The sequence below is a fragment of the Apodemus sylvaticus genome, chromosome 21, assembly GCF_947179515.1.
Source record: "Apodemus sylvaticus chromosome 21, mApoSyl1.1, whole genome shotgun sequence".
Lineage (NCBI taxonomy): Eukaryota > Metazoa > Chordata > Mammalia > Rodentia > Muridae > Apodemus > Apodemus sylvaticus.
The window spans coordinates 53,654,428-53,680,331 of record NC_067492.1 but is presented as its reverse complement, the minus strand read 5'-3'; the positions used below and the strand labels follow the sequence as shown (position 1 = coordinate 53,680,331).

At 40.8% G+C, this 25,904-nt stretch overlaps 1 protein-coding gene across 4 annotated transcripts in view; it reads left to right on the top strand.

Moving 5' to 3' along the window:
- Nr3c2 (nuclear receptor subfamily 3 group C member 2) overlaps positions 1 to 25,904 on the top strand; it is a 340,219-nt gene that overhangs the window by 198,560 nt on the left and 115,755 nt on the right. The window lies entirely within an intron of this gene.

Genomic DNA, 25,904 nt, shown 5'->3' with positions numbered 1-25,904 from the left:
AAAAGCCCATTATATATATATATATACACATACATATACATGTGTGTGCTTTTATTTATTCTATTTCAAAACTGATTTTGTTTAAGTTTATTATAGAGAATTTGGAAAACACATGATGTCAGTAAATGAATTCTTGTTCACCTGTCTCCAGCTTCCCTGCTTGTGGGCATATGTATATTTATAATTATATTCAATAAAATATAATATATATTTATGTATAAATTGTACATATATTATATAAATATAATTTACATATACACTACTATATAAATTATATACATAGCATATAATTTATATACAAATATATAATTATATATGTAATATATATAAATGTCACATATATATGTGTGACATTGGTTTATTTGTGTGTGATGCTGTGGGTCAGACCTGGCTTTGTGTGTGCTGGGCAAGCACTTCACCATGAATTCCACCCTCTATTCCTGTTCAGAGAACTGAACACTGAGATAGGTGAACAGACCAAGTATCAAGAAGGCAAGAGGCCCCACCCAAGCCTAACTATGCTTTTGCAGATTTTTGTTTTATTCTTTCTGGAACCTTCCTCCCTTCCTAACTTCACTAGCATCTATGTATAAACCTCAGGATCTGTTCCCCAGCTGTGCTGAGCTTGTAAAAGTACCAGCCACTATCATCCATCTGACTGACTGGCTGACTGACTGACTATCCCATCCAGAGCCCTCCATGTGACCAATGCCTTATCTTACTTGACTTGGGGAGTCAGATAGACATACCCACCTTGGGACAGGTTCTCCTGAGCCCTGTGTCCATGGGTCCTGCCTGAGCTAGCCTCATCACTGATGTTAACAAGCTCTGTCACTTCTGTACTTCTTCCTGCTGTATGGAGAAAAGCAGAGACTCTGACTTATTCAGTGTCTTTCTTATAAAAACATGGTACCTAGTTTTTACCCACGAGAGAGTAAAATCAGAGAGAGCCACCAACCCAGATCCCAGATCTCCTGACATCATGCACAGGTGCTAGGTACTTGCTTCAATGTCTGTCTTGTATTGGATCTTAGAAAACATAGTATTTTAAATTTTAACAGTGGGAGAAAATGGGGACTTCTGATCTACTGAATTGGGTCCCAGCAGTGCACTGTAATTCAACACATAATAGCAGTCTTTTCACACCGTTTATATCTATTACTATTTCTAAATCAATCTTCTCCTCTTGATCCTTACTTTCAAATCCATTTCTGGTGCATTTTCCTGACCTTTGCTTTGTCTGGCAAAATGACATTTTGTTGTTGTTGTTCCTGGGTTATTTTTGCTTGATGGTTGATTTACTCAAACTTCCTACACGCTTACAAGTGGCTTATTTAAGAAATAAAAGTCATTTTGACCCACATCCAGTAGTAAAACTCGACTAAGGGAAACCATCTTTTTTTTTTTTAAAGCTTTCAGATACAAATAGCAAAGATAAAAGAGTGTCATTTCCGCCTGTGGTTTCCTGCTGCAGCGTGATGCTGTGGATGCTGAGACCCGGATGCTGGTGAATACATACATTTGTGAATCAAGTTGCTAATATTAAATAAAAATATAGTAGTAGAGATGAGTCAGGATAGCACTGGTTTTTGCTCCGGACTGGTAGAGAAGTGACATCATAACATCTTACTTGGGAGCCTTGGGAGGTTTCTAAATTCTTCCTGGTGCCGTTTTGTATAAATATAGGATAAATTGTCAAACTGGTGTTTAAGCTAGTACCATCTTGATACAAGGCTATTTAAATGAATGACACTAGCAGTTTTGGGAAATGATTAAGAAATAATTTTGCTTCCTTCTTGATAAAGACGTCCCTGAGACTATCCTTCATCTACTGCAATATTTAGCTTCATACCATGTGGTTTAATCTGTAACTTCATTCTTAAGTGTAAATCATTTTGACTTCTCTAAAAACGTGAGCACTGTGTGGCTTGGCCTTCATGCAGGCCCCGCAGTAACTGGAGCAGGGCTGTCTCTGGCTCTTCTGTTGCCTGACTATGGATCCTGTTTCCTTAACTGGGCCACCTTGTCTGGCTTCAGCAGGAGAGGATGTGCCTAGTCCTGTAGTGACTTGATGTACCAGGGCAGGCCACCCCCTTTTCTTCTGAGAAGAGGTAGAGGAGGGGAGAGGGCCTGTGTGAGGGGGACTGAAAGGAGAGGGGGGCTGTTTTCTGTTTTTCCTTAATTAATGGAAAAACAGAAAACAAAAAACTTTTTCAACCATAAAAAAAAAATAATAAGAATAAGTGACCAAAACCTCCCGCGTCTTTGGGCATTCCTCCAGCTTATAAAATCACGGGAATGCCATGGTACATAAACTCACTAAGATGTTCATAAAACTGCACAGACATCATGGTGAACACTTTCCCCAAGCAGGAAATCCTTTTGCTCTAACAGGTTTTAATTTTTGAGTTTGTGGATATAAGTAATGCTGAGAATTTCAATTATATTTCTATGTGAAAACACTTAATAGATATTGAGTTCTATGTGTAAAGATATAAACACCTTGTGGGTATTACCTCTAACTTCACTGTTTCTCTGTTCAACAGCATAACTCTGAGGTCCCTGGGTGTCCCTGGGGTTGGGGGACCGCAGGGCTGCCCTACTGGGTCTTGGGCACACTAAGGGACTACCTCGGAGCTCCAGCCTGCCCAGCTACCTGCACAGGGAGACATTAAACGGGGATTTCGTTATCATGACTTGGCAAGGAAGGGATGTGTTAGCAAGATAGAGGAACAGAAGAGACCTTGACTCACAGAATCTAGGTGCTGACTCGTTTTTTTTAGAATTATCTGTATTCTCCAAAGAGGAAAGTAGGACTGATTTTGAAGTGTGGTTGCACGGTTACTCCAACCACTATTTAAATCTGACTTGTTTCACAACAAAGCAAACACTCCCATGTCAACAAGAGCACAATCTTCTCTCAGTTCAAAATCAAGTCATTATTCTCATGGTTGTTCAGCTGTATAAACTTGCCACAAAAAAAAAAAATCGTTGAACTGTTCACCTGGAGAGGTATAATCTACAGGTGTGAACGATACGTTAATATGAGAGTTTGAAGGAAAAACAGACTCAAATTTCAGAGAGGTGAAGTTATATCACAAATGCTTGAAGAAAATCAGTCTCACAGACCCCTCTGCTTTTAATTATTCTGTTTTCAAAACTGACCATTTAAGTTTTTTGTAGGGAATTTTGAAAGCACAAAATCCTCTTTACCTGCTGCCAGCATCCCTGCCTGCGGCCATTTCCTTCCCACCTCTTGTGATTATTGGAAAGAAAATCCCAAGGTCCACAAATCTTTATTAAGTATATTTAAGATACAGGATTCTTTTAAATATAATTATAACTTAAAATTCTAAAATACCATCATTGTTACAAGATTACTCATTGAAAAGGCCCCTGATAATCATTGTATTCATATTTTATATAATTGTGTGTTCAAATAAAGAACTGTACACACTCCACGATCTTCATGTCACTGGATTCTTGATGTCGCTGTTGTGATTTTTCTTGTACTTTTCTGACATATTGAGGTCATAGGACCATTTTGATAACATCACAACTTAAGCAGCAGATATGGAGTTTGATGCTAATACCCTCACAGAACAGTCCTAGTTAGCAGATCTTTCTTGTATGTCTTAAAAGTTACTAGTGGTGTAGCACTGGCGCAGCCAAGCTAAACACACCAGTAGGAGGCGCCCATGGGCTGAAAGCTTTGTTTCAGGGGTGCTTAACTTAATGAGACAGAAATCAAACTTACACTGGAAACTTGTGTGGAGGCCAGCCATGTCACTATTTGGTAACATCGGCCATTTTTTTCCAATTTTTTTGTAGGATTATTCTTGCCTTCATTATGAAAGAACTTGTCAGTAGTTGTGACAAATTTGTTTTTTAGGGAGAAAGTACTCCATTTAAAATGCTTTAAAAACGTATGTGAAACTACAATTAGCACCTTCTTTCTTTGCTTTTTTAACCAGGGCCTATGAGACTGCTTAGTAGGTAAACATACTTTCTACCCAGTCTGATGCCCGAGCTCCTTCCCCAGAACCCACAAGGTGGAAGGAGAGAGGCAGCTGCCGTAGGTGCTCCTCTGACCTCCACACGCATTGCCACCACATTTGTGTCCACACACATAAAAATAAATAAATGTACTCATTTTTTTAGTCTAGACCTAGAATGCAAGCCCTTATGTTCATTGATTGTTATATCCCTCTTCAAATATGTTTTTCCAGGTGTTAGTTTGGAGCGTAGAACTGGTAAGAGATTATTACAGAAATTGAAATACTCAGCACATGGTGAAATCTCTGTGAGGAGTCAGAATGGAGTGAAAGGCGGGGTCTGGTCTGGTCGCTGTGGTCACCCACACTGTGAGCCCCATCTGGGCAGGAGTTGATTTTCAATGACCAACACTTAACTTTAAGAATGTGCTGGACACTTAACTCTTCATTTTTTAGATGTTGCTCAACTGTAGCTTGACACTGGAAATACATGGCCTGTTGAAGTTAGCACTGAGGCTAAGGCACCCAAGCTCATGTGAAGCCCACAGTGTATTTAGTTCACCAAGGCAAAGAGACGGGATTAACTAGGACAGTTCATTATTGTGGATACTTTGGTGGTACAGTTGATTAAATTTCTGTTTTTAGAAATACAACACAAGCTGACTCTTGTAATACAAAGTATTCATCCATGCTTGACTTCCGGCATATTGAGAAGGAGGGAGGGATGAGGCCTGCCAAGTCTCTGCCAAGCAGAGACACTTCTCAGCATGAAAATCCCTTCTCTTCCAGCCTGCTTTGCCAGTCAGTCTGGGCTTCACCCTGTGGGCTGGCCTCAAAACTGGAGCTCCATACTTCTCTCCTTTATTTGGGTAGAGCAGTAGGCAGTTCCTATTTCTTTGGGAACCCTAGTAAATGCTCATAGCTAGCTACATGGCTACCTATGAGCAGTCACTGGTAAGGGAACTGTTTGGTTTTTTTTCCTTGAAGAACTGAACCTGTGCCTGGAATTTGAGATTGGACATGACACCCTTGAAGTACATTGGCTGTGTGGGATGGGGCAGAAGGGAATGAGTTCTGTGGGAAAGGACGGAGGGGAAGTATGGAAGGCAGGCTGCAGTAATGTCCGCCACCATGCACAACGCTTCTTTAATCCTAAACAGCTTATACAAAAGCATGTTCTCGCTGTGTGTTACAAGTATGGGAGTATGTTGGTTCAAACACTGGTTCGTGGCAGGGTGGGACTTGGGGTCTCTTTTTTCTATCTCTCTCTGTGTTATTGTCTTGAGACAGGGGGTTCTCACTGGACAAGAGGTAGCTCGTAAGTGCTCTGGTTCTACCTGTCTCTGTTCTCCAAAACTACAACTACAGAAATGTGCACCCATGCCTGGCTTTTCTCATGAATTAGAATTCAGACTTCCATGCTTATATGGCAGCCGCTGTTACTCACAGTCATCACCAAGCCTCCAAATTACATTTCCTCTGCCTATTTCAATGGGCTACATTGACAGCTATCATTGGTATCTCATTGCTTTGCTGTGGCTGGTCTTTAGAGCCGGGTGGCCTGGATTCTTGTGAGGTATCACAGGTTGCTGTGGTCTGAGAGGATTAGTTCCATTTTTACATCTCATCTCTTCTGTCAGGAGAGCCAGAGTCCAGGTAGCACTTGTTTCTTTAGACCTGGGGCATCCAACAGCTACCATGTCTGTCATCTGCGTCTCCAGTCTCTTCTGCTGTGCTCTACTTTTCGTAGAGCCTGAGTACAGCTTCTTAGCCTGCATCTGCCCTTTTACAGTGCAAGTTTCATGGAGCCCTAACAAAAGTCTCATGCCAGTCCTTGGCTCTTTCCCTGTTACTGTTAGCCTCCTCTGTACCTCCCAACATCTCTGTTGGCCTTGTGCAGAAGTTAAGACCATCCCATTCTCTTTCTTACCTGCCAAAGACCAACCAGCTTTGCAAAGTTGCCTGAACTACTACTCAAGCTTAACCTGTTGATGTTAGCTGCTTCAAAAGGACAGGTTTTCACAGTCTAGTCCCTCTTCTGACATTTTTAAAGGTACCTTGTATTTGACTGTGTATCAAAATTTGGATGTAGGAATGATTAGAGTTCATCAAAAATTTAAATTCTATTCATCAAAATGTCATTAAGAAGATGAAAAAAGGATGTGGTAGACTGGTTACAATATGCCTCTAAGAACTTAGTTAATAAAATCTGTGAGTTATAATATTGTCTCATCACTCAGTGGCAGTTAAGCAAGGGCTTGTAGTTTATTAACAGTAAGGAAGCAGAGTGGGGAAAATACCAGAGCTCTGCTTTCCACCAACATTTTTTATTGGTTGAAAATTATCAAAATATAAAATATTAGCCAAAAAAATTAGCCAAGAGTAAACAAGCATGCACCTGAAGAGGCCTGTGATGAACTCACAAAAAGATAGATATTCAGCATCATTAGAGATTTGAGCATCAAAAACCACAAAAAAAGCTCTTCTTCACCTCTAAAATTCATTGATAAATACTAGTATCAAATACTAGCAATCATTGATAAATACTACCAAGAATGATGCATAGGTTATCTAGGTCTGTTGTACATTCCTGTTGAGAGTAAAAGAGAGCACTTGGCCTATGGTTGTTGGCGCATCCTGAAAAGTCAATATATTGTGTGTACACATGCACACACATGTATGTGTACATGTATATATGCACACACAATACATATATGTATATATAATATACCTACCCTAAACAAAATACACAGGTAGTGTACTCACAGGTGTTTCTCAAAGCAGGGGAACACACACTTGTCCGTATCTCTATGGAAATGTTTGTAGCACCTCTTTCATAAAATAGGTATTCTGCATACGTTCCTTTACTCCTTTAAGATTCCTAACTTCAGATGACTCAGCCTCTGATGATCTGACTTTATGGATGTATAAAGGCATTTGCACTTAGAAGCAGTATTTGAGATTTTGTACATGGACCTTTTGGTGGCCTAGCAGTCTGCAGTCCTTTGCAAGCAGCACCAGGCAGTGGTGGCAGGCCAAAGCTCCCGACTTCTGTGTGCTCATTCAGGAGCAGCTGTTCTCTACAGACTGCTGTGTTGCCAGCATTTGTTGGATACAGAAAGTAAAGAAATGTCATGAGTTATTCAACACTTGATTATAAAACAGACTTGGTTGATGACTTGGCCCCAGTGTAGGCAAAAGATTCCGAGAATGGTGAGGGCTAACCAGGTTTGGGAGTTTAGGTGCATTACATGTGTTTCAAGTTATACCACTTTCTCTTCACAACAGGCTTTACTGAACTACGATCCCATTTTAAATTGTGGATTGTCTGTAGTAGACTAAGCGAGCTTCTGGGTAACAGCAGGGATTGTCTTAAGCTTTGTATGGATGGAAGATGTCAGAGTGTGATTGCCTCCCGGGCGGTGGTGGCGCACGCCTTTGATCCCAGCACTTGGGAGGCAGAGGCAGGCAGATTTCTGAGTTCAAGGCCACCCTGGTCTACAGAGTGAGTTCCAGGACAGCCAGGGCTACACAGAGAAATCCTGTCTATATATATATAATAAAAAGAAGTGCTATTGCCTGAGATTGAAGAAGAGGCAAAACTCAAATTTAAGGTGATTATAATTTATAATAGCATTGGCCAGTTGAAATATTAAAGCAGAGATATTCTGATTTTAACTTGGGAAATTTGTGTTTGTCTAGACATAGTAAATTTTATCTCAGTTCAGTAAAAGGCTCAGGACTAAAAAGAATGCCTACCGTTAAGTAAGCTTCTAGTAAATCCAAAGTGGTATTATTACTCCATATGAAATCTTCAGTAAGGAATTTCAATATGTCTTATTTTCTAGTTAGGTATATCTTTATAAAACAATAAAATCTTATATTTTATCTAAATGTTATTAACATATGTTATAGATTGTAGACAGCTGAGGACATCTGTTCTTCTTTTTTTTAAATATTTTTTATTTTCTATATTCTTTGTTTACATTCCAAATGATTTCCCCTTTCCCGGATCCCCCTCCCCATATGTCCCATAAACCTTCTTCTCTCCATCCATTCTCCAATCACCTCCCTCCTTTTTCTCTGTCCTTATATTCCCCTCCAATGCTAGGTCAATCCTTTCCAGGATCAAGACCCTCTCCATACTTCTTCATGGGAGTCATTTGTTATGCAATTTGTGCTTTGGGTATTCAGGGCTTCTGAGCTAATTAATATCCACTTATCAGAGATTGCATTCCATGTGTATTCTTTTGTGATTGGGTTACCTCACTTAGGATGATATTTTCCAGATCAAACCATTTGCCTAAAAATTTTGTGAATTCATTGTTTCTAATTGCTGAGTAGTATTCCATTGTGTAAATATACCACATTTTCTGTATCCATTCCTCCTTTGAGGGGCATCTGGGTTCTTTCCAGCTTCTGGGTATTATAAATAAGGCTGCTGTGAACATAATGGAGCATGTGTCTTTATTGCATGCTGGGGAATCTTTTGGGTATATGCCCAGGAGAGGTATAGCAGGGTCCTCTGGAAGTGTCATGTCCAGTTTTCTGAGGAACCTCCAGACTGATTTTCAAAGTTGTTGTACCATCTTACAGCCCCACCAGCAGTGGAGGACTGTTCCTCCTTCTCCACATCCTCGCCAACACCTGCTGTCTCCTGAGTTTTTGACCTTAGCCATTCTGACTGGTGTAAGGTGAAATCTCAGGGTTGTTTTGATCTGCATTTCCCTAATGACTAATGATGTTGAGCACTTCTTAAGGTGCCTCTCGGCCATCCGAATTTCTTCAGGTGAAAATTCTTTGTTTAGATCTGTACCCCATTTTTTAATAGGGTTATTTGGTTCACTGGGGTCTAACTTCTTGAGTTCTTTGTATATATTGGATATTAGCACTCTATCAGATGTAGGGTTGGTGAATATCCTTTCCCAATCTGATGGTTGCCGTTTTGTCCTTTCAACAGTGTCCTTTGCCTTACAGAAACTTTGTAATTTTATGAGGTTCCATTTGTCAATTCTTGATCTTAGAGCATAAGCTATTGGTGATCTGTTCAGGAACTTTTCCCCTGTGCCCATGTCCTCAAGGGTCTTCCCCAGTTTCTTTTCTATTAGTTTCAGTGTGTCTGGTTTTACATAAAGGTCCTTGATCCACTTGGAGTGAAGTTTAGTACATGGAGATAAGAATGGATCAATTCGCATTCTTCTGCATGCTGACCTCCAATTGAACCATCACCATCTGTTGAAAAGGCTATCTTTTTTCCACTGGATGTTTTCGGCTCCTTTGTTGAAGATCAAGTGACCATAGGTGTGTGGATTTATTTCTAGATCTTCAATTCTATTCCATTGGTCCACTTGTCTGTCACTGTGCCAATACCATGCAGTTTTTAACACTATTGCTCTGTAGTATTGCTTGAAGTCAGGGATACTGATTCCCCCAGAATTTCTTTTGTTGTTGAGAATAGTTTTAGCTATCCTGGGTTTTTTGTTATTCCAGATGAATTTGAGAATTGCTTTTTCTAACTCTGTGAAGAACTGAGTTGGGATTTTGATGGGGATTGCGTTGAATCTGTAGATCGCTTTTGGCAAGATGGCCATTTTAATTATATTAATCCTGCCGATCCACGAGCATGGCAGATTTTTCCATTTTCTGAGGTCTTCTTCGATTTCTTTCTTCAGAGACCTGAAGTTCTTGTCATATGGACTCAATGCCCCAATAAAAAGACATAGACTAACCGACTGGATACATAAACAGGACCCTACATTTTGCTGCATACAGGAAACACACCTCAGGGTCAAAGACAAACACTACCTTAGAGTAAAAAGCTTGAAGACAATTTTACAAGCAAATGGTCTCAGGAAACAAACTGGAGTAGCCATTCTAATATCAGATAGAATTGACTTTCAACCCAAAGTCATCAAAAGAGACTCTGAGGGACACTTCTTGCTGGTCAAAGGAAAAATACAACAAGAAGAACTCTCAATCCTGAACATCTATGTTCCAAATTGCAAGGGTACCCTCATTCATAAAAGAAACTTTATTAAAGCTCAAAGCACACATTGCACCTAACACAATAATTGTGGGTGACTTCAACACTCCACTCTCCTCAATGGACTGATCAGGAAAACAAAAACTGAGCAGGGACACAGTGAAACTAATTGAAGCTTTGGACCAATTAGATTTAACAGATATATATAGAACATTCTATCCTAAAGCAAAAAAATATACCTTTTTCTCAGCACCTCATGGTACCTTCTCCAAAATCGACCATATAATTGGTCCCAAGACATCTGTTATTCAATAGACGTCTGCGTGAGTGATAAATTCTTTGTCAAACATAGAGAACTAGTCCAGAGACTCCGCGGCTTCAGTCTAAGGCTGAGAGGGCGGGAACGTCAGCGGCATCTGACGGACATTCTTCGCTGTTTTCTTGCCTTTGCTCTCCTTAGCTGAGTGGAATTATTGGAACTGGGTATGTGTCGCTGTTTCTAGTGACAATATTTGGAACTGAATAAACTGGCTAACTAGTACAGATGTTGGAGTTACTTTTCAAAAGAATTCTAATTATTTCAAAATTAGTCAAGTTACAGTATTCACAAATTACCTGTAATTCATTGGATGATGGGAATGGTATCGCTAAATGAACATGCGCATCCATTTCCACTGGAAAAATGTAAACTCTTACAGAAGTCATAATATCATTACATATGTAATATATTCTATAAACAAGACTGCAGATGAGAGAATCTATACATTTATAACTATCTTATGAAACATGATTTTAGTTGTTCTATAATGAAGTTTTATCGGCAAATGTGAACAACTCCCATTTGCTAGCACACAGGTGTTTATAGAATTCTTCATTTTACAGACTTGTTTTCTCTGTCATTCATGAAAAAGCCCATCAGATGGTCAAACTCCCACAGTCTGCTGATGTCCATTGAGGACCACATAGATCCAGAAACAGGACTCTAGGGTGCTGTGCCAGGAGGTTCCTAGATTCCTGTTGGGCAAGAAAGCCTGTGGGAGAAAAACAAATCCATCACCCTCATGACTCTAGTGCACCTCAACAAGATTGAAGGCTCTGGTCGCCACAGGGGCTGGCTTGGTGAAGTTGTATGTTCTTAGTTCTTGGTTCCTAGCAATACATTCCTCCTTATTGCCTGGTTTTAGTGTTGCCTCTGCAGAAGGCAGAAATTCTTAAGTAAAATGGAAATAGGTTGCTGAATGAAAATCACTCCAGGAATATCTTCTGGTTGTTACTTTCCTAAGAGGCACATGCATTAGTCTTTTGCCCATGTAATGCCAACTTTCATCATGAGAGCAATTCTGTAAGTTAGGTATCGTGAGCTTTTGCTTTCACTAGTTTTTCAGTGCTGGTGATGAAATTCAACCTTTCATACGTCCTGGGCCAAACTCTATTCTGAGCTAAACCTAGCCCTATTGCCAGTTTTATTTTAAATGATTATTTTAATTTTGTTTTTGTGTTTATGTTTGTGCAAATGTGTGTCACGTGTGTGCAGATGACTGGTGGAAACCAGAAGGGACTGTAGGATACATTAGAGCCAGAACTTTAAGGAGTTGTTAGCTGCCCAAAGTGGGTGCTGGTAACCAAACTCAGGTCCTCTGGAAGATCAGAAACCACTCCTAATTAATGAGCCATCTCTCCAGCCTCTAGTTTTTGTTTGTTTGTTTGTTTGTTTGTTTTTTGTTTGTTTTCATTTTATTGAGGATATTCAAGTCACTACTTCCAGAAGGTTGAATTCTGAAACAAATGGCGGAACTGAGCATCTGAGTTCAGCTGCTCTACTCCCAAGTCCAAACATATTTCCATCTCTGAATTTAAAAATAAAATAAAATAAATAATCTCCAGCTATGAGATATAAATACTAGCTCTTCCACAGAATTAGGGGCAGCCTCATCTCCACCGCTGATATAGTGTCATGCTGACTGTTCATGACTAGAGAAGAACATTTCTCACATGAATGTGTCAAACCCCTTTTCAGTGTCTGCCTTGAGCTGTATTGCATAGGAAGCTCAGGAGAAGACAAGGGAGAAGAGGCAAAATTATGCTTTGTCCTAAGATGGGGAACATTTTATGTTAACTAATAACACAGATATTCTTTCTATTTAAAATCTTTACATATATGCTTTCCCTTATTTTGAAAATCGGGGTGTTGTTCCCATTTCGCTTGCTGTAGGCTGGTAGCCACTGGTTCTGAGAGTGTGTCCGTGGTCTTCCCACGTCCTTTGCCAGTCTGGACCCTTAGCTCAGTTCCCCTTCTTCGTGAGTCCCAGAGGTGCACTCAGGCAGCAGGACCTGACCCACATCCCCATAGCCCTAGTGCCTGTTTTCATGTTTGTTTCATGGGTTCATTTGCCAATAGCATCCTTCTGGGCTGTTTTTCAGAAGCCTCCCACGTAAAGAGATGAAAGCGGAATTTCCGAACTCCCAGAAATCTCAGCGGTTCTTTGCAGCTCCCACATTATTGGTAACCCCACACTTCAGGAGCTGGGCTTCCTGGCTTTGCTCCGGTGTGTGAGTCATCTCCCCATTTGCTCTGCAATCTCCAAGTCTTACTAGCTCTGCATTCAAATATCTCCTCTGCCTCCTCCTTGATGCTGCCTTCTCTTTAGGGACTTAGCCTCCGTCACTCACTTTCCTGCCTAAGCTAACCACACTGAGGCCACAGGTGGCCCACCGCTGCTGGCTTCTTTATACTTGAGTTTAATAAGAGCTTATCCATAAAATCTGACTTCTTCTGCTCTCAGATCTCCTCCCACCTTAATCATCCACCAAATATCCGCTGACAGCCGCCAGTGCACTGTGGGGAATACATGGATTTCTATGGTATGCAGTCGGTGGCTAAGCCTGAGTCTGGTGTCCTTGGAAAATTGAAACGTGTAGAAACAGCACTGACAGCCCGTGGATGTGCTTAATGAGGGCGAGGAGCGTGACTCCTCACGGACCTTAAGCTGGGTCGTGGGAGCAGAAATGTTGGCTTACCTTGGAGGCAGAGGAGGAAGAATAAACAGAGGTCAGAATGGGACTTAGGAAGATTCGCAGCTTAATGCATATCTCTCTGTTGCTGAATAATATGACAGGGCTGAGCGGAGGAAACGGATGTAACTTCAAAACATGGGGCTCTGAGAATACCTTTCTCCTCCTACTCATCCTCTGTCATCCTTTTAATATTCGCTCCCGTATGGATCTTTTTAAAACTTGCTTGTTCACATTATTTGTTCCATTACTGAATTTCTGAAACTATTTTCCTGATATTTTTCTCTGATGCATACCTGTATGTATATAGACCTTATCACAGCCCATCTATTCCAGGAGATTCCCAGGAATACAGTGTGTGCTCTGAAGTGTCCTGGTAACCATACTAGCCTGTGAGGGGCTGACTCGTCCATAGTGCATCATCAAAAAGAGCATCTCCCTCCCCAGATCATTCCCTGTGACCCTTTTACGTTAGCAGGCTATAGTGTGCTCTGCAGAAAGCGAGAAAGAAATCTTGACCAGTGTGTAACTTAAGGTGTAGTGTGCTCTGCAGAAAGAGAGAAATCTTGATCAGTGTGTAGCTTGTATTTTAAAGCCTGTTTCCTTCATGTTTTGTGAATGTTCTAAATGGCACCATCTCTAACACGTGGACATGGTACGTTGGGATTTCCTACCATTCTGTCTCATTTGTAAACCTGTGAGGGCATCATGAGGCACCCGGCTTTCCAAAATCCAGTGAAGGCGTCAAGACGCACACCGCCTCTCTTCTTTTCATCCCCTGACATTTCCAGGAATTGTAAGACTAGAGATGCTTTTGAAGAACTAGGAATTTCTCCCTCTCCTTTTTAGCAGTATTCAGTAACCAAGGTGAATTACTTTCCGGCGGCATACATTGTAGGCAAGTAGGCTTTTGGCTCGTTCTTCAAATCAGCGGACTTTGAGTACACAGTGCACAACCTCCTCTAAAGGAAGAAATCTGTTGAGAATTTTAATTGTTCATAATTTCTACGCTTCCCATAATTGCAAAGAACAGAAACTTATCATTTTCCATGATGCCTTCTGACTCTTTTAGGCTGCATTTATGTCTCCTCATAAGGTAATGTTGGAATCCCAATGAGGGATTAAATTTAATTTCAAGGCAATATAGAATGAGATTCCATAGATTAAAAAGTGAATGAACGTTGTGCTTGGTATCAGTGCTTTTTTAATTCCATAATAATAAAGCTCGCACTTGCTGGCTCCTTGTGTGTGACTCTTGGCTCTTCATGTTAACTCATTTTACACAGGGAAGTCTGCACAGATCTTTAAACAGAGGCATCCTCGTTCTTGTATACTAGACTAGTGTGGCACTTTTATACAATGTAACTAAACGTTTTACCTTTTATTTAAATCTTTCATTTATTAAAGGTCACATTTATTTTTAGTCCCACTAAGTAAAATAAACTTTTACTCACTTGTTTTGAGAAACTTGCCTCATCATCTGCCATTTCCTCTTTCACTTTCCATATTCAATTTCACTTTTGATTTATACTATTTCATGACTTACTATGACCAATAACTAGACTATCCTGTGAATGTGCAGACGAAGTGCCAGCCACAGCAGAGGAAGAATTAACCCTGAGAGGTCTGTGACTATTTCATAGCTCTAGAGCAGATGACCCTTGAAACCTTGTTTGAGACTTAGACTAGTAGCTGAAGTAGCTGATAGGAGGGCAGCCCAGATAACAACGAAGCTCAGAGATGACTTCCTCAGGCCTTCAGCCTCTATCTCTTAACAATGTCTTAGGAGACAGAGAGCAGCTTAAAGGTGTACGTGAAGTAGCATCCTGGAGCCCATTTCTTTCTTTTTTTTTAATTTTTTTTAAATTTATTGATATATTTATTTACATTTCAAATGATTTCCCCTTTTCTGGACCCCCACTCCCGAAAGTCCCATCAGTCCCCTTCCCTCCCCCTATTTTCCCACCTAACCCTTCCCACTTCCCTGTTCTGATTTTGTTCTATACTGCTTCACTGAGTCTTTCAAGAACCAGGGGCCACTCCTCCATTCTTCGTGTACCTCATTTGATGTGTGGATTATGTTTTGCGTATTCCAGTTTTCTAGGTTAATATCCACTTATTAGTGAGTGCATACCATGATTCACCTTTTGAGTCTGGGTTACCTCACTTAGTATGATGTTCTCTAGCTCCATCCATTTGCCTAAGAATTTCATGAATTCATTGTTTCTAATGGCTGAATAGTACTCCATTGTGTAGATATAACACATTTTTTGCATCCACTCTTCTGTTGAGGGATACCTGGGTTCTTTCCAACTTCTGGCAATTATAAATAGGGATGCTATGAACATAGTGGAACATGTATCCTTATTACATGCTGGGGAATCTTTTGGGTATATGCCCAGGAGTGGTATAGCAGGATCTTCTGGAAGTGAAGTGCCCAGTTTTCGGAGGAACCGCCAGACTGATTTCCAGAGTGGTTGTACCAATTTGCAACCCCACCAGCAGTGGGGGAGTGTTCCTCTTTCCTGGAGCCCATTTCTTTTAAGCTCATCTAATATACAGATGTGATCACATTTTGAACAAAAACTCACACAGAAATTTGGCCTCGCCCCAGATCTTCTCTGTCTATACATCCTCATTCTGTCTGTGCACCCTCATTGCAAATTCCATCTCTTCAGTGCATGATGGCAAGGACTCAGGGAGACACAGTCTTCTTCCCCACAGTCTCAGCTCCTCTGTTGAAGTTCCATAAGAACGTGTTTCCTTGGCTCTTGCTGCATACCTGCCTTCACATGGAAATACTGTGTCACAGCCTCTAGAATCACAAATGATCCAGTCTCTCCTCAGCCTATGGCCTTCCACCTTAGTGACAGGCCACCCTTGTGGTTGTAGGAGGCCTCCACAGTCTCAAAAAGTATTGAAGAAGCTGATTGGGAACTTGATTCCAGAACATGTAAAGAATCTCTCAAACCCAATGATAAGACAAGAAGCAACCTTTTGAAACATGGAAAAATAAATATAAATAGATACATGTTCAAGGTCATAAGATAATTGTCACAATATTCAATGTTCAGTGTTCAATATCACTAATTAATGAAGGACTTCAAGTTAAATCCTTAGTGAGTCATAATTATATACCACTAAAATGACTCTAGTAAGAATTATTTACAAGCCAATCAATAACATTCATGGGGCTGAGGAAAATCATTCCCTACTGTTATAAATGTAAATGGTCTAGCAAGCTTTAAAGACAGGTATTTTTACTTTCTTCCAAAAAAATATATAAATTTGTCTATTGTTAAGGATTTGTGCAAAAAATTAAAATACTATGTAAAAATGTATTTACTAATGTTCATATGAGCATTTAAAAATCTAAGAAAAACATAAAAACAACCTAATGTTGGTCAACTGGTAAACTTGTGTATGTGTGTTATATCCACATAATGAAATATTGTTCAACAATTAACCATTGTACCATTACACGCTACAACATAGACTGTCGTTGAAAGCATTGTGCTAAGTAGAGGACACGAATACCAAAATAATACTATGGTCCATATATACGGGATATCCAAAAAGGCCAAGATAAAGAGACGAAAAACATAGTAGCAGTTGGCCAACTGCTGATGGAGACAGACAATAACTGTTCATGGTCAGCAGAGATCCTTTTGAGAGAATGAAATACTTTAAAACTAAATTATGGGGATAGTTCCACACAATTAGAAGCTAACTGATAAGTATCGAGTTCCTTAGTTGGAGTGTAGAGTAATAAACTGCTACGTGTGTGTGTGTGTGTATGTGTGTGTGTGTGTGTGAGAGAGAGAGAGAGAGAGAGAGAGAGAGAGAGAGAGAGAAATATGATAGGGAATGGGAACTGGAGAGATGGCTCTCAGCAGTACTGACTGCTGTTCTAGAGGAGCTGGATTTGATTTCCAGCACCTATATGGTGACTCTCAACTGCTATAATTCCATTTCCAGAGGATCAGATACTCTCTTATAACCTCTACATGCACCAAGCATATATGTGGTGCACATAAATGTATGCAAACAATGTACTCACACATGTAAATAAATCATTTGTAAAATTTAAATGAGAACATAAAGTGGAAGAGGTATACAAAAATGTTAACCTAATAAAAACAATAATAAAACCATTAGGCAAATGTTTTGAAATTCTGTTGCTGGTGACACAATTGTTGATCTGTCCTAGAGTCTTTTTAGGATTTCTTAGACACCAATGTTTCCTGTGACTCTGAATCTTATCACACATATGATGAACCTTTCAATTGGAACACACACACACCGAGTTTTTAAAATATAAATCTCCTCTTTGGACCTCACTCCCAAAGCGTGCTTTTGGTTTTGCCTCTCTGGGTTTTTTTTGTTCGGGGGGGGGGGGGGGGGGGGTGTTATTTATATTTTTATTTATTTTTACTCACTTTATATGTATTCTCATCTCTAAAATATATTTCTAATTCTATGTATCAAAGACATAGTGATAACTATGATCTCTCTGTTGGTTTTATTCCTGGTGGCAAGCTACACACTTCCAGACAGACGCTGGGTTTTTAGGGTCTTAAGAAGTGAGGAACCAGTGTTGGTCAGTATTTGTTTGTACATGTGGGTTGAAGTTATATGGAAGTCATTAGAAAATCCCAACAAATGGCTTCTCATGTCTTGAAGAGGTTTGCATTATGGTTACATTCAAAGTTATCAATGCAGCGCTCTTGCTGGTGGCTACAGATATTCATTCTAGGGACTGCAGTCCGTCACACAAGCCCTGTCTCCGAGGACGTGAGTAACTTTTCTCAAGGTCTTACTTTTCTCTTCACAGCTCCAGGCTTTTCCTGTACTTGATTTGCTACAAGCATTCAAGTCCGAAGAGAAAGTAGGAACTTTAGACTAGACCAGGTGACAGGGCTCTAGATCATATTTGATGTCAGAAATTTGACAAGGGACAAAAAAGAGAGAAAGAAAAATGGACTTGTGTCTGAGACAGCAGCAAGCATGCCAGCCTGGGCCTCCAAAAGAAAAGATGGAAGGAAACGAAATTCCGTTGGTTGCCTAAAGTCACCATAGCCGGCCACTCTGTTTTGTGAATGGTGACCTTCAAATGACTTCCAAATATTGATGGTGAAAGTTGAGAAGACATGTCTCATCCATCACCAGCTTGAAAATCTCCACATTGTAAGGTAGCAGATAGGAAGCTTTAGACCTGAGAGGTAGTTCCTGCATGGTTGCTGTCTCAGTGTTCAGAGATGGAAGCACATTCCCCGTGCAGATTGCCTTCCATAGAATTCCATGGCTAGATCTTATGAAGGGAATCACAAGTGCTTCATATACCAAGCTTTTCCCCCCCAAAGACTTTGCTGTACCCTAGAGTTGGGAGGAAGAATTCTGACCTCTGGGAACCCACTGCAGACATGCACTAAATAAATGCTATGCCGCAAAACAAGTTGGTACATTTGTGATGAATTGGATTAAAATTGTTATTTGTGTATTTTACATTATTTATGCTACCTTTCCTAGCAGTACTACCACATTTGGGTCTGGTTGTCATCCATGTGGCCAGTTTTAGTTCAACTTTGACTCTGGGACATTGGTTTCCAGCAAATCTGGCCTTGGTAATAAAACTCTGGCCATCATCAGGGACTTAGTTTCTTGTGGTCCTGATTCCCTTGAAGAATTTCCCTGTTATTGTGGACCCCAGCTGAGTAACATTTCAAAATATCAGGTTGATCTACATTCAAAATGAGTTGTCAATAGGACCATCTGTATCTGATAATAGTTGGTTCCACAAAACTGGGCTCATTGCTAGACTCAGTCATTCTCCAGAAACACTTGTAAGCCAGTTTATGTTTTTTAAAAACAGATACCTGCATGCCATGACCAATGGTTCCTATTCAGTAGATTTGTGGGGAGCCAGGTATATTGAAATCTAAGAAGATGCTGATAGCCAGGTTGAAGAGTCACACTGCATACGTAGCCCTCAGTGTCCGCACATGTAAGTTCAGATCTTGGCTCTTGCTTACTAGCTATATCCACTCAAGCTCATGACTTGACATCTCAAAGCCTCTGTGTTCTCAGAGTCAAAATGGAGATGATAATTGCCAAATAAAACTGTGGTCATTGTTAAGTGAAATAACTAATAACCAGAAGACTGATTGGACATTACTGTAGATTATTGGACATTGCTGTAGACTTAGGAACAGATATAGCCCACTGATAATTTCCACGTGACCTAGAAACTAAATGCATAGAATAGAAATAGATATTTATATGTATATTAGAGATGAATATTCATATTTCAGTTTCACTGGAGCAGAGCCATGCTTATTTATTTTAAAATTTTTAATTTATGTGTATTGGTGTTTTGCTTGCATGTATTTCTGTATACTACATCGATGCCTGGGGTCAATAGAGGCCAGAAGAAAGCGTAAGATACCCCGAACTGAAGTTACAGATGGTTATGAGTGCTGGAACTCAAACAAGAGCAGCCAGAGGCCTTACCCACTGAGCCATCTCTTTATCAGCTAAGCTCACTTAACACATCATCAGTGTTTCTGTGATAGTACAATGGCATAGTTGAAGAACCCTAATAAAAACTTTGTCCCACAAAGTCTAAAATATTTACAATTTGAACCGTACTCAAATCTAGGTCCTTGAAGTTAATTGTGTGTCTTTTAAGCAGAGGGAACACTAGGAAGTTGGTTTGTTCTGAAGTTCTCATGTCTGGTGCAATTACTTTCCAGGGTGTATCAAAGGAAGCCAGAGTCCGTGGCTGCTTTAGTCCTGAGGTTACAAACACAGATCTCTGTGCACACGCTGTCTTGCCTGCTGCAGGTTAATCACCTCAGCCTGCTCCACACTGTTTATTCACAGCATCAGGAAGACCCTGGGTGACTCCTGTCCGCTTGCCCAGCACAGTCACCACTGGCACGCAGGGCTTCATGGGAAACGCCTCAAGGGCATTTAGAACCATTTACAGTTTAGTGAACTGGAATGGTTTTCCAGAGAACAGAGAATTGCTCTGACTTTCCAGATCTCCATGAAACACCAGCTGCACATAGCAGCAGATCCCAAGGACAGGGGCAGGGCAGATCAGAGACACGCCTACGTTCCAGAGTCCCCTCTTCCCTTTGCATGCCCTGCATGAACTGTCTGTTATCTAACACCAAGATCCTGGGTTTGTTCTGAGTTCTTAGGCTTAAAAACAAGAATGCCAATCATGGAGAAGCAGAAGGGCAGATTCCTGTAGGGTCATGTTTCTACTTCCTCTTCCATAGCAAGTGTAGCCCCCTTGTTCCCCTGACACTGTCCAGCTCCCAGACAAGGAGTCCCATCCTGGCTGTCCTTGACTTTTCAAGGTCCTTAATCTGATTTCTCTAGCTTAAAATCAGGCTTGCAAAGATGTTTTGTTTGGCTTGGATTTTTTTTATTATGCTTAAATGACTTTAAAAGCAAGGAGATTTCAGATACAGCCTAGACAGCCAGCCTCTCCCAAAACTGTGGAAGTTCTGGCAACTGGTGAAGCTGCACCTCAGTGTGCTTGGGTTGGCAAGCTCCAAATGGCAGCTGTAGCAGCGCCTGTTCCTGCAGCCAGGTCCTGCAGCCTCCCATAGCATGGTCTGTTCATTAGCTCCTGAACCCAGTCTCCCCACAGCTGTCTGGTTCTGCCCTTCTCTCTGCAGCTCCTGGGGTCAGCTAGCTACCTTACAGTTAGGTAATTGGGGTTTTCTGTTCTGAAGATGAAATGATCACAGAGCCATGTGCGACCACTACAGCCTCATCCATAGTTTGAAACCCTGAATTCTGTCCTATTTAATTTTAAAGGTTTTGGAGTTGCCTCAGTAAACATTTTCCTAGCATTTGTAAAGACCTAGTTCTTCCCCTCAGAACTGTATGATAAAAACACCAGAATGCAACTCAAGTTGTGGAGTCTGGGAACAAGAATTGTAGTATTATTCTAATATATATATATATTCTAATTCTAGAAATCTAATAATTCTAATATATATTAGAATGCTATGTATACTATAATACTAATAATATATTAGAAATATATATATATTTTTTTGAACACAAATGAAAATAATAAACACCTAGCCAATATAATGACCCTCTGACCAGCAAATCTTTTGTGTGTGTCGAGGGCTTGCTTATTGGTCACTGACACCAAGGCCTCCAGATTACTGGGCAAGCACTGTGTTATTAAGCATTATCCTCAAGGTTCAAGTCCATAGTCATTGGTAGTAGCTAACGCCTTCCTATACCTGTTCTGCTAAGTACCATTCTTTATTGTTTTTCCTTTGCAATAATGTATTGAGCTCATTCATTTGTTTTGAGACAGGGTCTCACTATGTGTTCCAGGTTGGCCTCAAACTTGGAGTCCTCCAGTTCCAGTCTCAGCCCAGGCTGACACTGCAGACAGATGCCCACACTCAGCCAGAGCTTGTATTTACATAACTGCAGATACGGAACTGACCCAGAAGAAGCAGAGTCAGTGAGCAGATGTCTCTGCAAACCTTGGTCTTTCATTTAAAGGCCAGCTAATTCTATTAGCTCGGTGGCCAGGGTAAGCTCCTAGCTTAGAAATCATTTTCTCGGGCTGGAAAGATGGCTCAGTGGTTAAGAGCACTGACTGCTCTTCCAAAGGTCCTGAGTTCAATTCCCAGCAACCACATGGTGGCTCACAACCATCTGTATTGAGATCTGACACCTTCTTCTGGTATCTAAGGACAGCTACAGTGTACTTACATATAATAATAAATAAATAAATTTAACAAAAAAAAAAAGAAATCATTTTCTCTCTAGCTCTAAAATTATAAAATTTTCTAAACTTCAAAACAAGCAGGGAATGAAAGAACTCATTTTCTTTAATAAAAAAACAAAAGTTTCTCTTCAATAATTCAAAGAATTATGAACTATTCCAATTCCAAGAAACATCACACCGTTTGTCTTTACCTTTTTCAAATTCAAGAGGAAAGTATTCCACAGGCGGCCACTGTGACTGTAGCCGTGTGGGATCTGTATGATGTGCCTTTACGGAACAGAATCGAATCAAGTAACAAGGATCTCATTTGCAAACATACCAAGAATCTTACACACCCTATTTGAGAAATTTTATTTCATCTTTAATCAGAATTCTATTTAAATAATTTGGTGTGTTTTAGAAAGAATGACTGTCTCTAATGTAATGTCTTCTTAAAATTCGAAAGTGCTGACTTAAAGGTTGATTATATGTGAAGGTCTTGGAAAAGGCTCGGTGCAAATACAACACTTTCATTTCCAGAGGATAAGCATATTCCACTCAGATTAATACAGATATTAAAGTGGGGGACAGCCCCCTGACGGGGTCACAGCTGAGCCTCCACTGTGCCCACTCCTTGTCAGGAGGCCAAGCCTCACCCTTGCTCGCATTCTGCGAGCCTTAGCAGAATCTAAAGCATTCTAGGTTTGTCATTTAAATTGCCTTGGATTTTTAAAATGCTTTTATTATGCTGGGTTTAAGATGGATTCCATAAGTTTTAATTTTTCCATGTGTGTACAAAAGGAGCCCATGTTGTCTGCTAGGGCAGCCATGACCTTGCCCATAACAGTGTCTACCTAAGGAAAGGCATGGGCATTGGCCTAATTAATAGTTATTTTTCTTCTTGTTGTGACCAAATATCTGGCAAGAAGTAAGAAGGGTTTATTTTGATGATATAGACCTTCTTGGACTTAGGACAGGTTGCAACACATGAGGCAGTTGGTCATTTACCTCTGTAGTGAGGAGCAGAGCAAGAAGAAGGAATGGTCTATAAAAACAACTCCAGACTGGCCTGCAGTGACCCACTTCCTCAAGCAAGGATCCTAAAGGTCCCACCTTCCCAGGCAGGGTGGCCACTGGGGAGAGAGGATTCAAACACCTCAGCTCAGAAAGGCCATTTCGCATTCAGACCCCAAGTGTCTACTCCTACCTTCCACATATATATCTACATCTATCTATAGAGAGAAAGTTTCTCCTTCACATCCTGCTGAAGGGCGGCCTCTTGCCGAGACCTCTCTGACCAGCTGCTCTAACCACTCCACATCCCCACATTCCTCTCTATGATTTCTTAGCACAGCGCAATCCTGTCAGTTGCACATAGTTTTGTGAACTTGCAAGCAAGGAGTTTTCCTGAGGACCTTTGTACACAGTCAGCATGATGTGTGCCACCTAGTAGACACTTACAGGGTGGTGACTGCAGCTGTCCAACTAGAAAATTATTTTCTCATCACAAATGGGTCTTAATATTAAATGTTGATGAAATGAGGGCCTATTTTTCTTCTTACTGCAGACAACCAAAAATTGCCAAATGGTACTTTTAATTTTCTTCTCTTTTCAAAGGATCCAATCTCTTTTAGATATTTATGTCCTCCCAGACTTCCTCCTGCACCCATGCTATATAATGTTATCAACTTTTATATGGCTGATAACTTTGCTGAGGCAAGGTTTGAAAACAATAAAGTCTGCTGCTATGGCAAACCAGCAGGCACTGCGAGGCTGGGCAGTGGCCTCCAGAAGTGGAGCTTCAGTCCAGAAGGAGCAGGCCATTCTGTCTGTGGAGGGGCCTAATGCTAAGCAAGAGGACCACTGAGTTGGGGACAGCTTTGGGGACAGCCTTCCCTGACTTTTAAGTGCAAAGAAAGTGTAACTCTAGAAGACAGGTCCCAGGCACCCAGGAGCTTGGGTATATAAAGCAGTATCTCTAGTTTAAAGATGTTCTGTCACAGACCAGAAGAAATTACATGCAAACCACCCAGATCTCATCTGAGGGAAGACACTGTAATTTCTAGTAAGAACTTGTTTTAACAGCACTTAGTATTCTGGTAAAACTTATCTAAAATAATGTGGCACAAACTCATCAGAGCATATGTATTTCAGCATGTCCTGGTAGCTGGGTCCTTTAACTTTTACAGGTGTTTCAGAGAGAGCTCTTTCTATCCAAGTCAGGGGAGGTTTATGAAAATTTGATTTCTGTAGGATCAGACTGAATATGTCAGGCTTATGCAGAAAGGGTAGGAAAGTCTCTAATCTTCGTCACCAGAAGGGAAGGAAGAATTTACTGGCTGATAATGGCTGGAATATCTGGTCCTTAAACATTTACACAAACTCTATCAAGGTATGGCTGGTTATTGTGATATATGATAAAACAAGGTGTTTGGTTTCAGACACCAGGACAAGGTATATATTTTACATATCAAAGCAGACCTGGCTTCCTAGTTCTCCCAGCATCCCTCACTCCTTACCTGGCATACTTTGCCACCCCAACCCTGAACTTTACAGCCCAGGCACTGGGCTGCCCTTCCATATATATATGGAGAGTCCTTCCTATATCGTCCAGACATTTTTCTCTCTCTTTTCTCCCTGCTCTCTTATACACATGCATACTTTCTCTCTTTCTCTCCCTCCCACCTCTCCCAACCGTGGATTCCCTGGCCTTCCTTGGGGCCAGTGAACTTGCCTGCCTGAAAGCAGCTTCCTGATAATAACCCTGCCTTTCAGATATTCTAATCTGCCTTGAATTGGCTCGTTTCTCTGGCAGAGAAATAGCTTATCACAAAGTCCATCAGACAACAATCTGATCTGTCCAGTTAGGTATGCACTGCAGGCAACTGAAGATTGCTGTCCACCTTGTTTAGACAGTTGGAATGCAGAACTCAGTAACTGAGCTATTTTGGGCACACAAGCTGTATTTTTGTTTATCTCTGTCCTTATTCATAAGTCACACTATTTGACATAATTCAATCTGAGGTGTTAAACAGTCCTTCCTTCTTTAATATTCTTCCAGAGAAATCACAACTTATCAAGTATAATAATCTCTGATGTTTCTGCTTTAAAACACGTCAATGCTAAACTTTTTCTGGTGTTTATTTTTTCATGATCACATGGTAAAAATAAACACACAAGCGGCTTCCTTAGAATCCTAAGCCTCCTGCTTCAGCATTACAGTGATATCTTAACAGAAATTCGTGACCATAAAGTCTAGCTCTGTTTTGATCCTGTGCTGTTGTCCATTTAGCTTTCAATGCAGCTGGCGCTATTTAAAATATGTGCACGAATAGATATGTGCACACATCCATAGTCCTGTGCTTCTCCATTTTGTTTTTATCTACTAGGGTGCATCCCTTGGAAGGATTTTCAAATAAGTAATGGGTCTTACCTTTGGCTGCCTTTCTCATCAAAGGCCGCAGTGACTGTTTATGGATTCTCTTAACTGATTTGCAATTCTGAGACACTTCTGGGATAAGGGCAGCACTTGTGGGTGTCCAGCAGTTTGCTGGGGTTCTTTGGGTTCAAGGAGTATTTACAGAAGCCACAGAGCACAACTCCAGTACCCTATGTATCGCCCAGCAATTGCACAGGTGACTTTATGTCTGTCTGAAATAGCTTCTCTGTTCCAGGGGCAGAAGCAAAGCAATTAGAGGGCCAGAGACAGCAAGGGTCCTCTGTCCCTCCATTTTACAGATGAGAAAGAAGGCAGGTTGCCATGGGCTAGGACCACCTGGTGAGTACTGTGCAGGCATTCATATGTAAAAGTGTCTGACAGAATAATAGGTTATTGGTGCTTAAGGATAGAAATTATTGTGAATCCAGACCTGTAATGTTTGGGTTTCTTTCATCCTTGTGATTTAGTAGTACACTTTCAACCAATTTTAGGACAAACAGGACTAAGTTCCTGAGGTGAAGAAGCATAGAGCAACCTCGTGCTGTGGTTTAGGGGAGATTGGTATGTCTGTGGACATGACAGAGACAAGGAGCAGGAGTGGGGATGTCCCTCAGGCAGACAGCCAAGCTGTTGAAGTTCTGCACTTGCCACGGTGTTAGGTGGTTTAACAATCCCTGAAAAGTGCAGCCAAGAGGGAGAGGATAGAGGGTCCACTCACCGCCA